Below are 16,547 nucleotides of genomic sequence, written 5' to 3'. Positions count from 1 at the left end.
AAATGCTAGTTAGTTATAAATCACATTTGATACAGCTATTTGTATGTCCTCCAAACCAGGTTTTGTCCTGGTGTTCTTTTCTGAAACAAACCCATTATATTTTGTTTAATTAAGCAAAACTCCAATCAAAATATGTGGCATACATGTTGCTGTCACAATTCAGCATTAATATGGAAACTCTGTTACCAGTCCGGTGACGGAAATGTTTTTCTTGCTGTTACTTGGGCAAAGTTGAGATTTTCTTAATTTCCAATCTGAAAATATTGTTTCAGCTGTTTGTCTGGAATTGTGAGAGATAGAGGATAATGTTAAAACACTTTAATTAAAGAAACCATGATGCCTTATCACTTACGCCTTCTTGCTACAAGATGTTTGCTTATCATTTTGAACATTGAGCATTCCGTCAAACCTGACTCATTGGCCTTCAAATTAACTGGTGTATTCAGACTGAAAGATATCTGTAAGTAAAGATTTTTCTTTGTTCTGTTTTCCCATCTACTTCAATGGGACCCCAGCATATCCACTGATAATTTGAAACCTCACTCCCTGGCTTAACTCACTTCATTTTTGTGACACTGGTCAGTCCATAAGGCTCCCGGTGCAGGGTACTCAGTCTCCTCTAAGTTTAATAATACCCAGCTTCTTTAAGAATAGTAGAGTAGGGATTATTGGTTTTCAATTTCTTTTTTTACCTCTGGGTATGTTTCCCATTCTAGGTGAAGCCCATTTAGCCTGCTAGCACTGATGCCATTATTAGTACCTTTATTTTACCTTTTAGTATGCGCCTGTTCTTATTTTATACTGTATGGCAACCATTTGTGGACCACAGTGCCCAAACTGGGTGACCATGTTCTTTAAGCCCTGTCTTTATGCTTCACTTTTGAACATCTTTCTCTGAGGCAGAGGCAGGATGTGGCCATATGTGGGGATCCTCTTTTCAGGCTCTGGCCAGAGCCTGGGCAGTAGCCTTTTGTTTTCATAGCACTGATTTAGGCCACGCAGTGTGCTTCATACAGCCCCAATACACATCTTAGACCTTGTGTCAGGTATTGAGAACACTGGAATTGACTGTCTACCTGAAAACAGCCTGGTGATCTTTAGCATGGTTGTGTTGCTGATGAAGACCTGAACCGCAGAATCATCGGATTCAGCTGTCAACGTTGTCGGAATAACACTGCTCCCCGGAACCCTGGATTTCCGGTAGAGCCTACAGTGAGAGTGCTTGTTCCTAATAGATCTGGATTACCTGGTGTCATTGTTAGTTCTGATAAGGGTACAAACGGCTGTTTTGCATACCTGTTTTGAAGTCACGCCAATACCGTCAGGTCTCAATCCGTTAACATCAGGCTTAAAGTCCTTCCTAGTAGCTACCTTTGTCTTGCCTTTGAGGTGATAGGAATCCTGTCTGCATTGGTAACTGTAGTAGGCAGAGGTAATGCATCAGTGTTGATAAACAAGTGTATTTTTAAACTTAGCTGTGTGGATAGTCTGTTGTTTGATGATTTTTTAATGTATGCTAATTGTACTTTACACCAACCTCCCTGATCTCCTTAGTGTAAGTATTACGGCTCGGCCTCATTACCAATTTAGCTGGCCTTCAGTTATTATTTTCTGCTCATACAAAAATATCCCTAAACACGGACTTAGGCCAAAAACGTTTTTCTCACAGGAATTTGTTTCTAGATTTCGAATTTTAAATGTGCACAGAGTTTCTTCTCATTTTCCTTTTCATCTACTTCTCCTGCATTCCTAATACCAGACCTATTTTACATCAGTGCAAATCATGGTGGCAATATGGCAAAAAAGGATAATGATGTGTACTAGGCCACCTTCAAGATCAAAATGCTCAAGCTTCTTAATGCAACCTATTTGGTTGTAGATGTGGGCAAAATGTCTGCAGATGCAGCGAAATTCGCCATTCTGTGGAACAAAAGGATTTTGAGTGGCAAAACTGGAGTGCATGAAACCAGAATAACTTGTGCTTCTCATATTATTATTCCATGCATTTGTGGCAATATCATATGTAAAATTGTGCATTTTATTATAATCACTGCATGTTGCATGTTTTACTTTGTTTCACCCCACCTGTAATTCAGTAAAACAAGCAACTTTCCCACGAGTTTACATTAATTTTCTTCATGGCCGATTTTCTGGCTCTCACCCACTCCTCTTTGGGTATTGATCCCTTGGCTTAGTCCTGCTCCACCCATGCCTGACTTCACTCAGTCGTCCCTCAGACCCATCAAACACAAATCGTTGTCTTACCCCCACGCTGTACCTGAAATTTGTTGTTCCTAATGGAGGTGCTTGAAAAAAGTGTTTTCCTTGCCATGGAGTTGCTCTGTGAAGGCCTTTGACATTCAATGTGTTTCACCGCTGAATGCCCTTTTGATGATGCTGAAAAACCTATCCTTTCACTGGACCTTACCAGGCTTCTCTGCCTCAGAAGGATGTACCACGAGCTCCATCAGTTTCACCAAGGAAGAGAAGAGGAGAAAAGATTGCAAATGCACCTCTTAAAGAGAAGCAAAGACCATGCTCCGTTCAGCCCTTGCTCATCTGGCTACTCCAACCTGGCATACGGCCGTTTACATGAATTACTCCCCTTCATATGCATCTTCATCAAAATCAAGCATGCCTCTGTTGAATACATCATTTAATTTATTTTGTATTTATTTATTATGCATTTTCTAGGTGCCTGTACAACAAAATAGTGGTACAAGGCAAATGGGGAGGGAACAATGAGTAAAACATAATGGCAAAAAACTGGAAATAAACAATTGTGGTCCTATTAGACCATGCGACATTCGGACGTGTAGGGGAAGTGGGGGGAGGTGAGATAGTATGGGCAAGTGCTGGTGAGAGCCTGGGAGGGAAGAGCTGAGGGGGTACTATGGGAGGAGCTGATGGCTAAGTGCTAGGGCAGAGGAGTCCCAAGGGTGGATGCCCAGCCGCCCACTGAGGGGCCCACAAGGGCAGTGCTGGGGGGTTGGGGGATGCTGGTGTCGACTGGGCACGGGCCTCGTGCCTGTGAGATTCATGAGGGTTTAGGCTGCCAGTCTCGGCAGCAGAGGGGTGATTAACAGGGAAAGGAAAGAGGTAGAGAAAAGCTGAGTTTTGAGTAGTTTTCAGAATTTAAGGAGGTCCGGCTCAAGTCTGAGAGGGACAGGGATGCTGTTGGAGAGAGAGGCACCAGCCCAAGAGAGAGACCTGCCCCCCACTCTCTGCTTGGAGAAGCATTTGACAAGTAGGGAGTTGTTAGAGGAGCGGAGGGCTCTAGCAGCGAAGTATTTGGGGCGAGAAAGTTGGAGATAGCGTGGTCCCAGCTCCCAGAAAGTCTTGTGGATGATGCCGAGGGTCTTGAATTCGATCCTCGCGGCCACTGGAAGCCAGTGGAGAGACTTTAGGGGTGGAGTGATACGGTCCCTGGGCTTGAGGCCAAAGATGGGTTTTGCAGCCCTATTCTGGATAAGCTGAAGGGGGCATAGGGAGCAAAGGTTGAGATTGAGGAAGAGGCTGTTGCAATAGTCCAACCTACAGAGGACCAGAGCTCTGGAAACATTGAGCTTCTGGGGAAAGGTAAGGAAAGGGAGAATTCCTCTAAGGAGATGAAGCTGGAAGTCGGCCCTCTTGATAAGGTCAAAGATGTGAGGGGGGAAGGAGAGAGAGGAGTCAAAGATGACCCCAAGGTTTTTGGCCTCCAGGGATGGAGAAGATCGAGGGCCCTTTATTTCTTGTGGAGAGTTTGCGCACTTGCTACAGCTGAAGCGCACTGACAAGGAAGAGATTCAGTATCCAGGAAAGGAACTTTGATGGCGTAAAAGGTTGTGCGCGTTATCAGAGAAGGAAAACGTCGAATAGCGTAAGTTCGTCTATTCTGAAAGATTGCAACCTTCTACTGCGAAGTGCGGTTAACGACTGTGAGGAAAAACTTTGTGGAGCTTCAGGTAAGTATTCGCGTCGAAATTATCTTGACTCTAAAACTCTGTAATGTTCGTTATTTAACTAAGTACCTTTGTTTCTGCAGGTCTTCAGAATGCTGAGGAAAAATCTTCGGAAGGAATTGCGGCTGCGAACGAAGACTGCAGACTGAAGAGACACTGACGAAAAATATTCTTCTACTGGAAAACTGCGGCAAAGGAAATATTCACTCTGGTAAGTCTTGTCTGTGGTCTGTGAATATTCTGTTAACTATTCAATGAATTAATATTTATTTTCTTTAATTCAGGTTCTGTGCGCAGAAGCGCTGGTAGCATTACACCGCTATCAGCGGGGAAAACGCGAAGCGCATGTTCCAGCGGGGCGGAGCTTAATTAGCTCTCTGACAAATGACTAGTTCAATGCTGCTGCTTGTCCATGATCCACTAGGTGGCCATTTTAGGAGTACTGAAAGGCTAGAGAAGTCTATGGTTTTTCAATGCTGTGAATGGTGTAGATGCCATGTGTGCCAAGTTTACACCCACCTTTGACCCGCTGATCTATGCAATGAGTCCCACCTGGCCTAAACTTCTGAATCAAGACTATGAACCCTGGCTGTGATCATGACACATGTGCTGCACAGTTTTTCCTCATAGACTCAAAGCTGAATGATTCTGAAGTAAGCATTTACACATTTAAGTCTATTTGATTGAACAAGTATCCAAACGGCTCCTGTAGCACTGCACCCTACCGTATAAACACCAATGTCCCTCATAGTCTCTTCCAAACAGATTTCACTCTCTCCTGAAGTTCTTTTCACTTAACTAAATTGTCTTAGGCCTAAAATTAATTCCTTCAGATCAGGACCTTCCTACTTGACTTCTAAAATGAAAGGCAGTTAAGAATGCTGGATAGCATTCCTTTGTTTGGAGGGAGCAACCAATCAACCCGCAGCATCACCACTGCCATGTTGGCCTGGGACAGCTTCAGGCTTCTGGAGGCCATGGTTGAGGCTTGCACGTACAAGAGACATACATCCTTAATTATATCCTCCTGTGATTATACCCTAAGCAGCCCCCCACCATGTGCATTAACCTAGCAGACCTGACAGTGGGTCTAGGATCTGGGGACCTACACAGAAGGCAATACAGAACGGAGGAACGACTCCTCCCATTGGAACACACAGTTCATCTACACTGCTGAATCGGGCAGAAGCTGGGAAGTAAGGGACAGGGATGGAAGCACCATCTTACCTGGTGGCATGACCATGCTGATTCAGCGGTGGGTTTGGGCCCCGGGAAACTACACCGAGGCCAGGACAGACCAGAGGGATGAGTCCTCAACTTGGGATGCAAGGATCACAGAGACTATCGAATTGGGGAGAAGAAGAGAAGCTGAAGCGCATGTACTGGTGACGCTGTGGAGAAGGGCGAACAACAATATCCTTGCTAGGATGCCATCCTGCTGGAGCACCGCCAAAGACATGGAAGGTACCAGGGTTAAAGGAGAGTTACTGGAGCCCTCGAAACCCGAGTATCGAATCTTGGCAAGAAGCACATGTACAACCAGACATGTTTAGGAAACTTAAAACCAGACGGGCCTGGAGAGCCCTCGAGAAATAAGTGACATAAGGAGAAGGGAACTTGGAGGGTTCAATCACCTGTTAAAGACAACAAGGTGGTGGAAGCGGAACAAGGGAACCATTCCTCCATGTAACAAACTTGAAACATTGGATTTATATGGATACTTATAAGCATATCTGAAGAGGCTAACAGGAGAGCTGAGAACACTTTTGTATGAACTGAAATCCGTCTCCAGAGAGAGAGATCCAAAGGACAAGTGACTGGAGACAGCCTAAGCTGAGAGGCTATTGATTTGGCTTATATTTGTATGTAGTTCTTTCCACAGTGGTAGTGCCAGATGCCGATTAGATTTGGACGGACGACTACTTTTGAATTTGACGACGGTCAAGCACCCTTAGGGATAGCTAGGCGTTTTCTTTTTAGTGTAGTTAAACACCCTTGAAATGTCATCTTTGAGTCCAACTTCTTCTTATTCGCCACATGTTGCATCTTCCTTTCGGATCACTCCTTTGGCAGCTTCTTATAATCATCTGCAAATCCCTGTTTTCTTTCCACCAACGTATCTCACGTGTTCATGACCGTTTTAATTGCTCAGTGTCGCCCAGAGGTCCCCAAGAAAAACCATTGGGTCCTGACCTCTTCCCTTTTGTGGATCTGCTCTATAGACGAGGTCACAACACTCTGATATTTCTCCCTCTGGGGCTACTCTCTGCCTTCTGTCAGCTTTTTAACCTGTATTTCAACCATGAATCCCTCTGTAAAGACTGGAGGTTGGTATCTGTACTTATATCCACTATAACGTAGGGGTAGAGGCACTGAGCACCCCAGCCAAGGTTCTCTAATGTTAGCAATGGACGAGCAACCAAGGCTGAGACTCGAGGGAGTTGATGCAGGCTGGTTCTTAAGTACAGTGAATCCCCAAGCCCCCACAAAGGAATGTCCACACACTATGCTATATGCTAACACAGTTCTTTTATTATATAAAATAAGGTTTAAGTAAATATATATAGCAATAAATAACACACCTTGTACTCAGGCAACACTATCCTAATAATGGTAAATATATACACATCTATGTGGTACGACAATATACTTAGATTCAGTTAAAATGTACCAACTGATAAGTTATTAAAAAGCATATGAATTACTAAGCAGTGTGTAACTTCATAGCCATTAATGTAGAAAGGCAATAATATGTTAGAACATTGGCAGAATGCTTCCCCCAGGATATAAATGCAATACTGTGTGAGGATCCCCCCCAGCTGAGCAGCCTGTAAAAAAAAGTTATGGTCTCCTTTATCTTGTCTATTACAGCCCAGCCCATAAATATTCAATAATGGTCTCCTTTTATTTCCATACACCCCACTACCCCAAAGTATCTGAGATGCCACAGGAAAACAGGATCCAAGACGAATCTGTGATCCCTTGATGAATTCTGAGGCTGGAAGATGCTCTTCCTCGTCACAGTACCTTGAGTGCCTTGGAAGGCTAAGTCGCAGAGTTTCTTGGTTTTAATAGGCAAGACCCCTCCTTGGAAGGAGTTGCTGGGATGTCGGTGTCGAGGTAGGGAATCAATCGGTGTCGGTAAGGCAGCAATGCAGGATTGTTCACGGTGGTCTCCGATTTCGGTTGCTACGACGGCTGTGGATGTCCCACGAAGGGGAAACTTGCTGAAACAAGGCCTGGCTGAAGAAGATAAAACCCTTGGTGACCGGGGATGACTGTTGGTGGTGACGGGTGCAGTGACAGAAGTAGGTGTTGGGTTTTGGGATTTCACGGTTCACCACCTTTCAGTTCTTCAGTGCTGCAGCACGGACCACTGGACAGGACTGTGGACCCTCACCAAGTCTGGACCCTTGAGATGTCTTCTTCGGACTTTGGTTACGGGAAACCCACCAGCTGACACTCCTCTGCAGACAGTGACCGTGGACTCTCTCTGGTGTCAAAAAGTGGATAGATGTCATGGCAGCAGTGCCCCTTGAAGGATTCTTCAGTTATCTAGAACATTCGCAGCTCTGGGTGCCTGGCAGCACTATGTCAGAGTACCCCCTCTTCTGGGCGATACTCAGCAGCTTGGCTTCCAGCGGTCCCAAACATTCCCCTGCACCCTGGGCGACACAGATGGACGTCTTGGGCACAAGATGTCCAGGCACTCTTGTTCTGGACCCACAAAGATCCCTTCTCTGGGCCGTAGGCACAAAGGACTGGCTTCTGGGACCCTTCAGGTAAAGAGCAGCACTTGCAGGATGGTCCCTCGTAGCTACGGGAAGAGGTCACCACTCCAGGTCCTCTCTCGATTCCGTCATTGGATCAGCTCAGCAGTCTTCGGATTTGATGAGTTGCAACCACAGACATCTTCCTCTAACTGGACCCATGTTACAAGCTTCAGTGGACCTCAACTTCAGAACAAATTGGTGAGTGAGGGGTCCCTAGTCATACACACATGTTCCTTATTCACTCCGGCTCAGCCAGTCAATCACACACAAGTGCATTCGTGCAGGCAGGCACCCAATCAGGCTCACAAGCATTCAGGCCATTCACCCAAAACCAGACACCCATAACACAGAATGTGGATTGGAGGTAACCTCCAGCCTTTAAGAGCACTACACTGCATCCACTCCACTTTGTCAGGTCTGGCCCATGCATTGTGTCACACACCAAAACCAAACACCCACAACACAGAATGAGAGTTGACTCCATTCTCCATTCATACAGGTCCCACCCCATAGGGTGTACGCTCAATACACAGTCACTGGGAAGGCCCCAGCCATTCTGGCATGAGGCAGCCCCAGAGCGCATATGCCCCTTCCGCCCAATAGCCGTTCAGGGGAAGGGAACCGAGCCAGGGTTACTCAGGCTTTGAGAAACGAGAGGTAAAGGCAAAAGTAACCAAAAGGCTACAGTAGCCATCTTGCCTTTGTGTAGGAATTCATTGATTCCTATGGCAGGACCAGGGTGTCACAAAAATCAGGGACACTCGAAACCTCAGTCAAGTCAGCATGTAGCTGCCACCAGCCCATACCGTGCTCTGCAGGCAACACACACGTGCCCACATACTTACACTATCGGTACATGGGTGTACCCATAGGTGCCATAAGGATATTCCAGGGGTATAGTTCACCAAAAGGTAACAATGAAGAGCTGCACTGCCAAGGGTCTAACTGGACTCCTATGCAGAAAAACACACAAACCCCAACAGAGAAGGGGCAAGTCAAGGACTAGGATGCCCTATCCCTCCAAAGCATTTCCAGCATTACACCCACACATTCCTGGTCCCCACTGATTCCCTGGGAGGCATGGAGCCTCTAGTAATGTCAGGCAAATATTTCCACCATTTTAGTCATCCCTGTCTTGAAGTATCTCTGATCATCATGACATGTCGGAGGCCTTCATCGCAATAAGAAAGCCATGCTAAAAATGTGCCCACCTCATCACCCTGCTTGTGAATTGTGATTTTCTTTTTCCACATATAATGTTTGTGTCAAAAGCTTGAATATGTCATTCCTCTCTAGTATTTTCACAACACTTTTAAGGCTTTGAGTTTGTCCCCTTGAATTGCCTCTCCAGTCTCGGAATGTCTCTGTCGCAGCCCACCTCAGTTTGTGTCTGTTAAGAAAAGTTATAGCCTTAACCCAGAGAACCATCTTCTATGTCTACCTTTTGCTTGCCACTGAAGAGTTACAGTAAATATGGAGAATATTTTGTAGTGGCACGTTCTAGGGTCACCATCACAGCTTTGTCCTGTCGGTGAAACACATTCAGCCTTCAGACTCCTTGTGGTTTGGGGATATGTCCAAGAATCCAAAAAGGTATAGGGGAATGGTCAGATATTCCTCGTGCCAGAGAACGTACCTTTATCATTCTCCCCTTATACACCCCTAGCATAAGTGCAGTGTATAACCTCAAGAGTGAGGGATGCATAGAAAAGATCAATGAAAGCTCACTTTCTCCTGTATTAGTCTCTCGCCGGCCATCTTTCGCCCTTAAGGTGTCTGTAAACACTGCTGGTCACCTGGGCCCTTCTCCTGCCCTAGCATTTTCTCTCGATCTTTCTAACCTAGGTTTAATTTTGCTATTAAATAGCAATGGCAGTTAAACCGTCAACAGCAACCATATTGGGGCCTCTGGAGTGTCAGATGAGGTACACTTTAATTGTCATAATATAGTGTTGGAACTCTCCTTCGTACAAATGCGCCAGATTGGGTCATATGGTATCTCCAAACTTAAGGTTTATTAACAAAGTTAATATTAGCCCTTCATGAAGGTTTATTAACAAAGTTAATATTAGCCCTTCATGAAGGGCTAATATTAACTTTGTTAATAAACATTAAGTTTGGAGATACCATTTGACCCGATCTGGCGCATTTGTACAAAGGAGAGTTCCAACACTATATTATTTCATTGTAGAGGTGGGGGTGTGTAACTCTATCTCTCCTGCCAAATGCACCACGTTCATTAATGTTACGAGAGTTTAACATCAGGTCGCAGGATGTGAAAGTCGGCGTCAAACCACCCCAATTTCTTGTGTTCACTTTAATTGCCAGTATCGCCCCATTAATGATCCCAGAAACTGCAAATAATCTAAACCCTTGTGTTTATTTGGGATTTTTGGATCTAAGAAGGAGGAATGTTCTCACCAATATGGCTACTCCTATAGAACCCTGTGCATACCTTGTGTGAATTACCTGATTTTACTGTGTCAGTGCAAGGAAGCAACATTCAGTACCAAGCAAAATCTCCCACAGGTGAATAATCTGTTTTCTGCTTCCTAATGTATTGCAACACCACTGCCCACTTGATGTTGTGATGTTATGTTAAGGTATCTTGCATTTGTATAGCGACCCCTGCCATAGTCCATGGCATTGAAGTGCTTTGCCTGTCAGAGAGGCAAAGTAGGAGTATGATCTAACATTCAGTAGTGGCACGGAGAAGCAAAGTCAGGTAGATAGTTGGGATGAGGTCAAGGGATAGATAAGATGCACAGGAAGGCATGAGAAGGAAAGGGTGGAGGAGCTATGTGTACAATTGGACCGAATGCATTGTTGGACTCCACTGTATTCTTTGGGGCTCAGTGCCATTAGGAGAGATGACTGGATACGAGGTGTTTGCTGTGACAGGGGGTGTGTCACAAATGTATTTGCTGCATGGTGAAGCCATGCCCAAGAAAACACAGGCAGCAAAAAAGTTGTTCTTACTTACCTAGGACCACCATAACAATTGGGAGGGGTTGTATGTCAGAAATCACAATTTGCCAAGTTTGCAAAAGCTCCCCGAAAAGCAATCCATAAAACCTCACTTTCTTTGGTTTCCTCATTTATGTCATGTTTAAATAGATAGTTAATGTTCCATGGCACATGTTGAGTCAGAATATTTGTTTTTAAGGCTTGTTGAACTATTTTTAGGTCCCCTCAACTTTTTCCTTTTCTCCTTGTGTTTTATTCGATCTGTGCTTTCTTTTTAATGGTCAGGGGAACGTATGCTGAAGTACTCCTTCCATTACAACTCTCGATGCATTATTAATTGATTGGGTATTTATAATGAGCCTATACACAATGTGTTTCAAGGCACAAAGGTTCTTATCTTGAGGTACATGGTATTGGGTCGCCCTAAGGCGCATAGTACCAAAGATGGCTCTCAGTCTCCCCATATTTTGCCTAAGGTGATTGTAGCACCATTCACAGGTTGTAGGGAGCAGTTTGGTGGCAGCTATACTTACGGTTTGGATTCACCAGGGGTGCAAGCCATTTTACAGGATCGCTACCCCATTGTACCTTTTTGGTTGCCATTGGTGTACCAATGTGGATTCTTTTCCATTTTGTGTTTCGGGGGGCTTCCTTTGTTCAGTGTGACCATGAGGCAGTCTTACAATGGCCAGTCTTACCATATGGGGTCTTTGTGAGCCCATAATGGCAGTCACCATATTAGTCCTAACTGGTTTAGGTCAGTATAGTTCCATGGACTTTGCCTCTCGCTTCTTGTTGGGGCAGCTTTGGTTTAATGGCAGTTCTAGTGACCAATCAGACTGATTGATTATCTGAATATTTGTCCCCAACCCCTTTTAATGATTGGCTGGCTGGCATTTTTAGCCAGCCCTCCACTCTGAACCATTTTCTGGGCCTTTTACCACTGCATCCCGATATTTCCCACCAGGATCTTCTGATTGCTGCTGGTGTCCAGGAGGGGGTTGAGACCTCAACACCCTGCCATTTCTTCAGCTTAGGAAGTCTGAGGGTGCCTTCAGCCTTTGTTCCTGTCCTGGGATGGTTTTCTGCTGTGCTGCATCATCTTTTCTCCACAAAGCCGCCGGCAGCCCTCTTCGCATGTTTCCACTTCTTCCTGGAGTCTTCCTGGCTGAGCTTCACTGCTGGCTTGAAAGTCAACATTGTGGGAAGAGCTTTTGTTCCATTCCTGTGTTGCTGGGATTGTTGCTGGCTCAGGATGCAGTGCTCTGGGAACCGAATCTGGAAGGCGCACCTGTGGAGAGGAGATCTGTACTTACCATGTTGTTTCATGCTACTGGAGCTGTTTCTAACGAAACCACAGACTTCAGTACCTACTTTTGGGTTCTGGGGTTGGGGGGGTGATTATTTGTGATAACCCCAGGGGTCCTTCTGGTCTGCGGTAGTGATTCTTTGAAGGCTAGTCTGTACCACATTTCCCATAGACTTCTGTTGGGGGATGTAAGGGTGCAGAATTACAAGAACGACAGTTAGGTGGCATAGTTGTTGCTATAAACTTTTATTTTGTTTAAAAGAAAAGGGAAAACCTAACTATTCCTAATACTAAGAGGGGTTTCCGTGCCTCGAATAATAAACTGATGAGATTGTCAGAAAATAATAAATGTCTGCTGTTGTGTCAAATCCCATTTCCTTCCCTTACACTTATAAACAACTAAGGAAAAGTCTCTGCTGGGTCCAGAAGAATGACTCCCTTCATCTGGACAGAGGATTCAAAAGTTTCTTCAAAGTTTATCAGGTGGGATTTCTTCCTTCCCCTGTCACAATGTCCCACATGACCAGGGTAGAATGACTCCATTCCCCTGGTAAATTGCTTCTCAATACCAGGAGAAAATGACTCCCTTTCCACCGGCTACTTTCCCAGTGTCCAACAAGACCAGGGGAGAAGGACTCTCCTCCCCTGCTTACTTTGCTTCTCAATGCTAGGAGAAATAACTCCTTTTCATCTGACTTCTTTCTCCATCTTATTTAAAGCGTGGGTCCCATATCACTGGTGGCAGGCCTGATTCTCTCCCTTACCAGGTACTGTGACAAAGAAGAGAGATGCTGCTTCTCTTGTTTCTGGCGATACTTGGTTCGCTATCCTGCCAAGTCTCTGTGTGGGTTCTTCCCTTCCCCTGCTACTTGCACGCTAGACCTAGTTCACTATTCTGCCAGACACTATCACTTTACTGGCTGACTGGTAGCTTCTACTGCTTTCCGGGTCTCAGACCCTCCTTTCTCAGCTTTCCCAAGCCTCGCTGATTAACACCTTCTTCTTAGCTCCCCTTTGCCTGTTCAGCATCCCGCGTAACTTTTGCTTTGGTCTGCGTAGGTTACGGCCTCTTCCAGGCTTCTGCGGTTCAGCAGGGGCTTTTCCCTGCTTTTGGAGACTTCTTATTGTTTACTGCAGCTATGCACCTTCTCAGTCCTTCTGAGCGGCACGTCTCTCGTCCTACGCTCTTCCCAGGCTTCAGGACTGCAAGAATTCCACTCCCCCAGCTCAGTACATGGTCTTGCCACTCTGGGTCAGCCAAGGAGCGTCCTGCACCCGGCTCAGTGTCCTGATCTGCGCGTCTCCTACCCGTCTCGCTCAGCTTCTCACGGTTCCTCCAGGAATTGCTTCACAACATGGTGTGTCCTCCTTCCCTTTTTATACCACGGAGACCAATAGATTGTCCATATTACTAGTCCACTCATGGTGGCTCCGCGGGTTGTTCTTTAGCACTCTGCGCCTCTTCTTCGTCTCAGTATGCATGTTGTTGTTCCCCACAGGGTTACTGGAGTTCCTCTTCACAGTGTCGTTATAGGATTTACATGGGTAGGCCATCCTCTTCCTTGTCTCACTATTAGGGGATTAAGGTGGAATGGTCTACCTTACACATATCAATGGAGATATGTGGGACTAGGTTACCATGCCTAGGGTAAGACGGTGAGGGAGATTGTAAAGGGGTGGGCGGATACCTGGATCTCCCTTCCATGTTGGCCATTGTCTCATAAGGGGTTTCACTCCCCATATGATGCTCCCGCAATGCACCACCCCCAGGGCGACTATTGGACTGTGGCTGCACCGCCCTGGCCACAGGGAAGGGTCTCTCCCTATGGGAGAAGGGACGACATCCAAGGATTCGTCACAGGGACCTCTTGCCCTCCTGCATCTTCCTGATTGCCAGATCATCCAGGTGCAAAAAATGGACTTTGATGTGGTGCTCCTGGTTAACGAGGCATTGCAAACCGACCAGGGGAATGGATGTATACGTAGGGGAGAATAACCTTACAGTGGTCAACAATGCTATCCACTTGATCAGCAATCAACTGATAAGGACCAAGCCACCAACCCATGTGAAGAACAATCCACCAAAGAGGTCTCCTGCCAACTGGTGGTGGGAGGAGGGCAGCAAGGGATTGAAGGAAAGGACTGTGACTAATCTAGAGAATTCGACTAGGGAGGTGAGCCTGCTATAAAAGACCCTTGCTAGGGGTTTGGGCAAGCGGGATCTCTGAAATCCTGCAATCAACGGAACATGTAAAGACCTTCCGATTCTCACCTGGAGTGAGAGACCAGCTGACATAGTCAATCAGATGGGGTGGAGAAGCGCCGAGAGGACACTACTGCTATCATGTGGGACCAGCACTGTCAGGAGGCAGGACCCCAGAGTGTATGTGGTGGGAGGGAAGCCCGCAGAACTTCGCCAAGCCCAGGAACGCTGACCAAACAAAGTTTTCCACTCATGTCCTAAGAGACGCAGACAGAAGAAAAGAAAGCACTGGCGAACCCAGGAAAATGTTGCTGCCAAAGAAAGGACCAGCAAGCTTACAAGAATGCAGCTGCTGGAGGAATCCAGAGAAAGAGGTACGGGCGAGTCACTGAGAAGGCTGTCGGCAGAGCACCAGGCAGTGGCCGAAATTGAGGGATTCTGCCACCACTCACCCTCCCGGGATAGAATACCACAGAGCATCAGGTAAATGGTTTGGTCACGTGAAAGTAGAGGGTGGACGGTCATGCTTTGCAACGAACACGGGGGAGTGCAAGGACCGTTGATATGGATGGGAAGCGAAGGTTAACAAAATGCTAGTTGCCGACCCTATGTGAACAAAGGGAAACATATAAACGAGACGGATATTGAAAAAAACCTGAGCTTGGGTGTAAGCCAAGAGACTAGAGGTCCCAGTGAAAGGGTCTCAAGCGACCAAGCCAAGATGAGTATAACGCGGTAAGCAGCGGGTCCAAGAGAAAGTTGACCATAACACAAACACTGAATACAACCCTGAGAATGGGCGTATATGCCCTGGAAAGGGGGCTACTGGAAAGGCGACTAGCAGGATACACCCTGACTATTCGGAAGAGAATGAGAACAGTGAAACTTCCAGGTTTGTGGAGGATTTAAAGGGAAACCAGTTAATTTGAAAAGGCTCGAGAGAATCGTACGGTCATGAACTGCAGGAAACCGGGAGTACCTTTTGTGCAAGAGACGGTTGTCAAAGGCCAAACACTGAGAAATGTAATGACATTTTCTTTTCAAAAACTGTTATGAGGAGGGGCTCAGCTACAAGATCCTAATAAGCCAAGCCAAATACCTGCATTTACTTTAACTGTTATAATTTGTACATAGTGGTAGGGCCAGTTAATAAGGTAAGGTTTTGGACTGAGGACAGACTTTTTAGGTTGACTCAAACATTTTGATGAGCACCTTACATATTCAGTGGTACATAGGGAGTCTTCTTAGTAGGGCCAGGTAAGGCAGATTGTTCATTAAAGTTAATAGAGATATTTTGTAGAAGCCACGTCCAGTGTTCCGACTCATATTTATGCACACCACAGAGCATAGTTCTGGAAAGTACTGTCTGACATAAGGAATTGGACACAAGCTGGAATTCTGTAATAAGAAGTGGGGAGACTTAAGGAAGGTGGGGTGTGTGGGTTTACATGCAGCAGTTGGGAAAACATTTGTAACTGGAAAGTTGCTGATTTTAAAAATATATATTTAGAGGGGATTGGGTCCTGTGACGTATTCCATATCTATGACATGTAATCACCACAGCTGTGCTGCTTCGGAAACTTTTTCCTGCGTCGATGCGCCGACGTCGAGGACCTCCTCCGACGTCATCCGATGTGATAAGTAGGACGCACGACGCCCGTAGCCTCAGTTCCGTTTTTTCCGCGAACGTGTTGCTTCGTGAATCTCGGTTAATGCCTCGACTCTTTGGAGTTCTGTTCTTCTTGGTTCTTCAAACCTGTTTGTTTTGGTGAGAATCTCCTTCATGTGAAGATGTCTTCTACTTCGTCTTCGACCCTGCGTCCGGGCTTCAAGAAGTGCGGGGAGTGTGAGTCCAAGATGTCGGTGACGGACTCGCACGACGCCTGCCTCTGGTGCCTCGGGGAGGCCCACGACACGGATGACTGTATCGACTGCCAGTCGCTCACGTCCAAAGCCTTACGAGAACGTAAGAAGAAGTTGTCGGTAGGTCGGGTGTCCAAGCCCCGGAAATCGAAGTCTGCGGGGCTTTCGACGGATGATTCGAGAGGAGACTCTCCGCGTCATCGTCGGAAGTCTCGTTGGTCTCCTTCCAGGAGTCGGTCTCGCCACTCCTCGGCCTCTTCGAGGCATTCTCGGAAGCGCCGACAGAGGTCGTCTTCCAGGTCCTCTTCTGAGGACTCTGCCCGGCACGTCGCTTACCCCACCAGCCGTGCGACGCCGGAAGAATGGGCTTCCTTCGGGAAGAAAATGCTGGCGATTCTCGAGTCGCAGGGTACTAAGCCGTCCACGCCCCCGAGTGGGGTCGGTCGTGAGAGGTCGAGAGACACCGCTCGCAAGAGTGGTCGGCACGA

General features: G+C 46.4%; 1 protein-coding gene across 1 annotated transcript in view; it reads left to right on the top strand.

Moving 5' to 3' along the window:
• Nucleotides 1–16,547, top strand: part of TUBGCP5 (tubulin gamma complex component 5) — a 1,250,274-nt gene that overhangs the window by 452,363 nt on the left and 781,364 nt on the right. The gene's annotated exons all lie outside the window — the stretch shown is intronic.

Source organism: Ambystoma mexicanum, chromosome 7p (genome assembly GCF_040938575.1).
Source record: "Ambystoma mexicanum isolate Mex_15411 chromosome 7p, UKY_AmexF1_1, whole genome shotgun sequence".
In the NCBI taxonomy this organism is placed as follows: domain Eukaryota; kingdom Metazoa; phylum Chordata; class Amphibia; order Caudata; family Ambystomatidae; genus Ambystoma; species Ambystoma mexicanum.
The sequence above is the reverse complement of the archived record's forward strand: the minus strand, read 5'-3'. Positions and strand labels throughout refer to the sequence as shown.